The sequence below is a fragment of the Ailuropoda melanoleuca genome, chromosome 3, assembly GCF_002007445.2.
Source record: "Ailuropoda melanoleuca isolate Jingjing chromosome 3, ASM200744v2, whole genome shotgun sequence".
NCBI lineage: Eukaryota > Metazoa > Chordata > Mammalia > Carnivora > Ursidae > Ailuropoda > Ailuropoda melanoleuca.
Window position 1 is genome coordinate 52,878,489 of NC_048220.1, and position 6,000 is coordinate 52,884,488.

The following is a 6,000-nucleotide window of genomic DNA, read 5'->3' on the forward strand; positions in this document are numbered from 1 at the left end:
AATGTAAAATGGTACAACTGCTCTGGAGAACACTTTGGCATGATTTTACAAAGTAGAACATTCATATACCTGTCACCCGACATTCCATTCCTGGAAAAATATCCAAGAAAAACTCTCATGTATCATTACCAAAGACATGAATAAGAACGTACATAGAAATATAGTAACGGGAACAAATCCAAAGGTCCACTGAATAGAAGAATGGGTAAATAAATTGCGGTATTAACACACAATGAAATAATATACAACAGTCAAAATAAATGTATTACATCGAAATGTAAAAACATGGATAATCTTACCAATATAACATATAGTAAAAAATACTAAGTCCCAGAAAATACTCTTCTTACAAATTAAAAAATAATTAAATATAACTCCTTAGCAATACACAAATTATAAAATTATGTAAAATAAAAAAGCAAGATAAACTCATTGGCCACTGGTGAGGATTCAACATCCAGCCCCTCTCCCATCCCTAGAAGTCAGGGGATGGGACTAAAAGTTCCAACCCTTTAACCAGAGTTGGTTCCCTGACAACAGTCCCAACCTTCAGTTAGTCACCTCGGGGCTTTCCAAAAATCATCTCCTTAACACAAAGAAAGATCTTTATTGCTCTCTTCATTTAGAAAATTCCAAGAGTTTTAGGAGCTCTTTTCTGGAAGGGAAGGGAGACCACACATATATTTCTTTTTATAAATCACACTATCACAGGACCCCAAGAAGCTTTTATTTATATGAATTCTATTAATGCTTATTGTATGTATTAGAAATCAAAATTACGAAATTTTTTAAAGTTCTAAAAATTAAAACAATTATATGTATTTAATTCACTTAACCAAAGTTTTACACTCTTGCAAATTTTAAAAATGGCTGTACTAATAGAAGCATCTAGATTTTCATACCTTCTGCATTCAATCTGTTGCACTATCACATACCGTATAGCCTTTGGAAAACTCCACTGTAAAACTGTGAGCAAATGAAAGTGAAAAAAGCAAATAACGTCTCAGTATTACTATGAAAATAACTTTTACCTTGCAGACACACTGAAAGTGTCTCAGGGAACCCAAAAGACTCCCAGACCATACTTTGGAAATTACTAGTCTAGTGAATTCAACGGATAATGTATTTTTAGTACTATCTTACCAAAAACTACAAAATTCTTTGAGAACACAGACAGGGGAACTTCTACAGAAGTGGTATCATCTGATCTGAGACTCAAGCCCAAATCCTTACAAACTAGACCCCATAAGAACTGTACCCTCTCCCTCCTACTTTTTGGTGTGTCTACCATCCCTGTCTTCTTATATCTCAGTTGGTTACCATTCCTCAAACTAGCCACCCTTGCTCTGTTTTTCAAGCCTGTGTATTTACCATGGATTCAGTCTGAAAGGCTCTTCCCTCATATAATCCCATGGTTGTTCTTGCCACACCTGGCCATCTTGAAGGTTAAAGGAAAGCTGTATCTCGATACACCTATAATCCACTCAGAGCGCACTCCTTGGGGGAATTCTGCCTTACACTAACTGTTATATATGTGCAGTAGGAGCCATAATTAACTGTATAGCAGCATTATTTGTAAAAGTGAAAAATGATTGGAAAAGAAACCTAAATATCCATGAAGCCTAGAATGAAAAAAAAACACTAGTGCATTCACAGAAGAGAATGAATTAGAGCTACATGTTCCAACAGTAAGTCTCAAAAACAATGACATTACACACAAAAAACCTAAATGTTCATCAACATGAGAATGAAAAAAACCACTAAAACAGTCACACAAGAGAATGAATTAGAGCTACATGTTTCAACACGACGAAGTCTTAAAAACAGCAACATTAATATGCATGAAAAGAGTCCTATAGTTAAATAGGAATATTTAATAGGTATGAATATTTATGAAGTTATACTATTTACAATTTAAATTTTCTTAATTTATATTTTGATAGGTAACATAATTTAAAATTATAGGAATTTCCTCCCATTCTTGTCCTCCCTCCAATTATACAGCTTTCCTCCCAGGAGACAATCAATATCACTAGTTTCCTGAGTATCCTTTCAGATATATTTTGATATATAATGGTAAGTTCACAGGACAGACTATAATATGGTTTATGTATCTCCAATATAAATTAAAAGTTTAAAATATGCATGGAAATGACGGTTAAATTCAGAATAAAAATTATAGGCAAAGAGGGAGAGGAACTGACTCAGAAAGGGGCACTTCAAATGTACCTATAGTATTTCATTTCAGGTTTATTGTGTTTTCTCTAGATTTTTTTTATACATAAAGTAATTATTGTTCAGAGCACCTGGGTGGCTCTGTCAGTTAGGCATCTGCCTTCAGCTCGGGTCATGATCCTAGGGTCCTGGGATCAAGTCCCGCATCAAGCTCCCTGCTCAGTGGGGAGCCTGCTTCTCCCTCTCCCTCTGCCGCTCCCCCTCATGTCAAATAAATGAGTGAAGTCTTTAAAAAAAAGAAAAGAAACAAGTTTTTTTAAAAATAATAATTATTTTTCTGCATAAAAGAAAACAGGTGAAGAGGATCACATTTGAGAAGGTAATTAATTTGATGTCAGATGGAGTGAAATCAGATGGAGTGAAAACAGAATTGGTGAAAACTAAAATAAGGGCATGCATTCAGTACTCTAAAATGAGTCTAAAGTTCAGGATGAAGCTAGAGATCAGGGATTTACATAAGGTGATACTTGAAGTTCTAAGAATAAATACTCAGATACATGTACACTGCATAACTTAACAGCACAGATTCCTTAAGGACCGAGCCCAAAACTTTGCTATTTTAGTTTCTTTGAAATACTACCTACTGTTCATAATAAGACTTCAATTCACCTATAACCCTACTATTTTTCTTAGATTTCAAAAAAAACCCCACAAAAACCCTGGAATGGGTATTTTTGTAAGTAACTTAACAATGAACAGTAACACACACAGACACGCACCTACCTCTATTAAATTAGAATCAAAGGGAGACAGTGTTCTGGTTAGTTCTGGGTAAACTACAAAACCTTTCTTGATCGAACTTTAATAATTAAAAATTTTTCTATAGTAGTTTCCAACATAGCTTAAAAATACTGTAAACAAGTCCTTGTTATAAATTATTTTCTCGTTTCTCTAATAAAAGTACTATCCTGACAAGTCTTTGAAGGCTGAGATTATTTACAGCTGTTTTGCTGCTCCTGAAGCTTAAGTATTCACCAACTTTCTCCTTCTCTCACTGTTATAAAGCAAACTTCTTTTTCCAGATTCTTGAGCTGTTCCCCTGCATATAACTGACCTCTTCTCTAATTTCCTCCATTCCTTAACTTAACTGACAAGTATGTATTAAATGCCTACTTTGTGAAAAGCAATGTGTTAGACACCATCCCTCTGGTCCCTAAAAAGGTGACAGAAACTGCATGGCCTTAAGAAAATCTTTGTATATCTCGACAGAATTCAGAATCCTTAGAACTTAACCTTCTAGGTCTGGACATCAAAACTGCAATGCTGTACCAGTAACCTAAGTGGAAATACATTTCAGTAGATTTACAAGTCTTCAAAAATTTCATAGAGTACAGATGTTTTTCAGGCAATGGAAGCCATATTAAAAGCATGCCATTTAGTACTGTTCAGAACCTGAGGGTCATTCAGTTAAAAAGTAGATGCCTACTTGTTTGGATAACCTTTACAGACCAACTCTGAGAGCATATGTATATACCTATCCCTAAGATACTTCTTTAGCACAAGTTAAAGGATCTCAATGACAACAATAAACAGGGAACTCAGTTAAAAACCAAAGATAAAAACCTTGGGGTGCCTGGGTGGTGCAGTCGCTCAAGCCTTTGGCTCTTGATTTCAGCTCAGGCTGTGATCTCAGAGTTGTGAGATTAAGCCCTGCATCAGGCTCCATGCTCAACTCAAGTCGGCTTGGTTTCTTTCTCCCTCTCCCTCAGCCCCTCCCCCCTTGTGCAAGCTCTCTCTCTCTCTCTTTTTTTTTTTTAATATTTTATTTATTTATTCGACAGAGATAGAGACAGCCAGCGAGAGAGGGAACACAAGCAGGGGGAGTGGGAGAGGGAAGAAGCAGGCTCATAGTGGAGGAGCCTGATGTGGGGCTCGATCCCATAACGCCGGGATCACGCCCTGAGCCGAAGGCAGACGCTTAACCACTGTGCCACCCAGGCGCCCCTCTCTCTCTCTCTTAAATAAATCCTTAAAAAAAAAAAACCCGCAAAGATAAAAATCAAAAATAAAGATAAAAGGTTTGGAAATAACTATAATCTAGCATTAGAATTGTAAGAATGTTACTCTTTGGTCTCAGCCACAGAAAAGATATGAGGAAGGGTGCTTCATCATTGGGGAAGTATAGCAGTAATACACACGCGTTGTGCCCCTGCTGTGGCTCTAAGCTCTACCGCCTTCAGAAGTCAACCTGTGGCAAATGTGGCTATCTTGACAAGTGGAAGAGAAAGTGTAACAGGAGCACCAAAGCTATGAGATGAAATATACTGGAACCAGTTGAATGAGGCACCTAAAAATTGTATACCACAGATTCAGGCACAGATTCATGAAGGAACAACACCCAAACCCAAGAGGGCAGCTGTTGCAGCACCCAGTTAGTTCATCTTAAGGATTTCAATGATTCGTCACAAAACACATGTTCTGGTAAAAAAAAAAAAAAAAGTAAGAATGTCTTTTGTAGTTGTGGTAATCATTTATACATTTTAGAATAACAGCTCTCAAAAACTCCCTTGACTACCCTCCCCTACAATAAACTTTACAGAAGTGCACTAAGAGTGAAACTGGCTTTGTCATATTGTGTTAATAATATTGATACAGTATTTTTTAAACTGTTAAAAAGACAAGGTCACTGATATAAACAGATTTTTAGGGGAAGTAGGGCATCACTGCCTCAGCAGTTTATAGAAAGATGGCCATTACAAAGTCCTATAGATGACTCAAAAACACAAGCTTCATATTCCTCCTTTTTCGCTCTGCAGCCAATCAATGAACATTAACAAACAACTAAAAAGCAAATTTTTATCACAATTTAAAAGAAAGCAAGTTTCACAGTCTCTCCAGGGGATCAGATCATTCATCTTTATTTCCTATATCCACACTGTTTATATATCCACAGAATGGTGATGATGATAATAATAACAGCAGTTAACATAATTAAACATTTACTACCAATCAGGCTTTTGGGCCAAATGCTTTACATGATTACCTTATTTAATTCTCCTAACAACAATATGAGAAAGGTATTACCATTAGCCCATTTTTCAGCTAAGAAAACCATTGCTTTTAAAAGTTAAATAACTTGCCTACCGTTCCCATATGTAGTATGTATTAAGTGGAGCCTGGGATTCCATTTGCTTAACTCAAACTGCAACAATAAATAGCTATAGTAACTATTATACTGTTCTACTGTAATTGATCCAATGGCTCCCTACCACTTATTATATCAAAAAAATCCTTACAGAATAAGGTCCAATTCATTCATTTGTTCAGTGGAAAGACTTTTGTTGAGTATTTATTACGTGCCTTCATTTGTTCACTGGAAAGACTTAGTATTTATTATGTGCCACACTATACCAAGTGACACAAAGATGTAGGTTCTGAGTGAAGCCACAAAATAAATGATCTCTGGATCAGTCATATGATTGATGTTATTTAAAAATAATCTCTAGGGGCCCCTGGGTGGTTCAGTAGGTTAAGCATCCAACTCTTGGTTTTGTCTCAGGTCATGATCTCAGGGTCGTGAGATCAAGCCCTGTGATGGACTCCACATTCGGCATGGAGTCTGCTTGAGACTCTCTCCCTTTCCCTCCACTCTCTCTCTAAAGCAAAAAAAAAAAAATTTTTAAGTCTCTCCTAAAAAAAAATAAAATGTAAATCAGCTCTATTTGGGCAAATAAAACACATCATTATAGGAAATGGAATGCTGGAATAAACAGATCACACATTCAAGCATTTATATTCTAAGGGTTGTGGGCTAGTTATTATTAA

At 36.1% G+C, this 6,000-nt stretch overlaps 1 protein-coding gene and 1 pseudogene across 2 annotated transcripts in view; one reads left to right on the forward strand and one right to left on the reverse strand.

The window, feature by feature from the left end:
- TBCA (tubulin folding cofactor A) overlaps nucleotides 1-6,000 on the reverse strand; it is an 80,445-nt gene that overhangs the window by 65,982 nt on the left and 8,463 nt on the right. The window lies entirely within an intron of this gene.
- Nucleotides 4,205-6,000, forward strand: part of LOC109489792 — a 9,879-nt pseudogene continuing 8,083 nt past the window's right edge.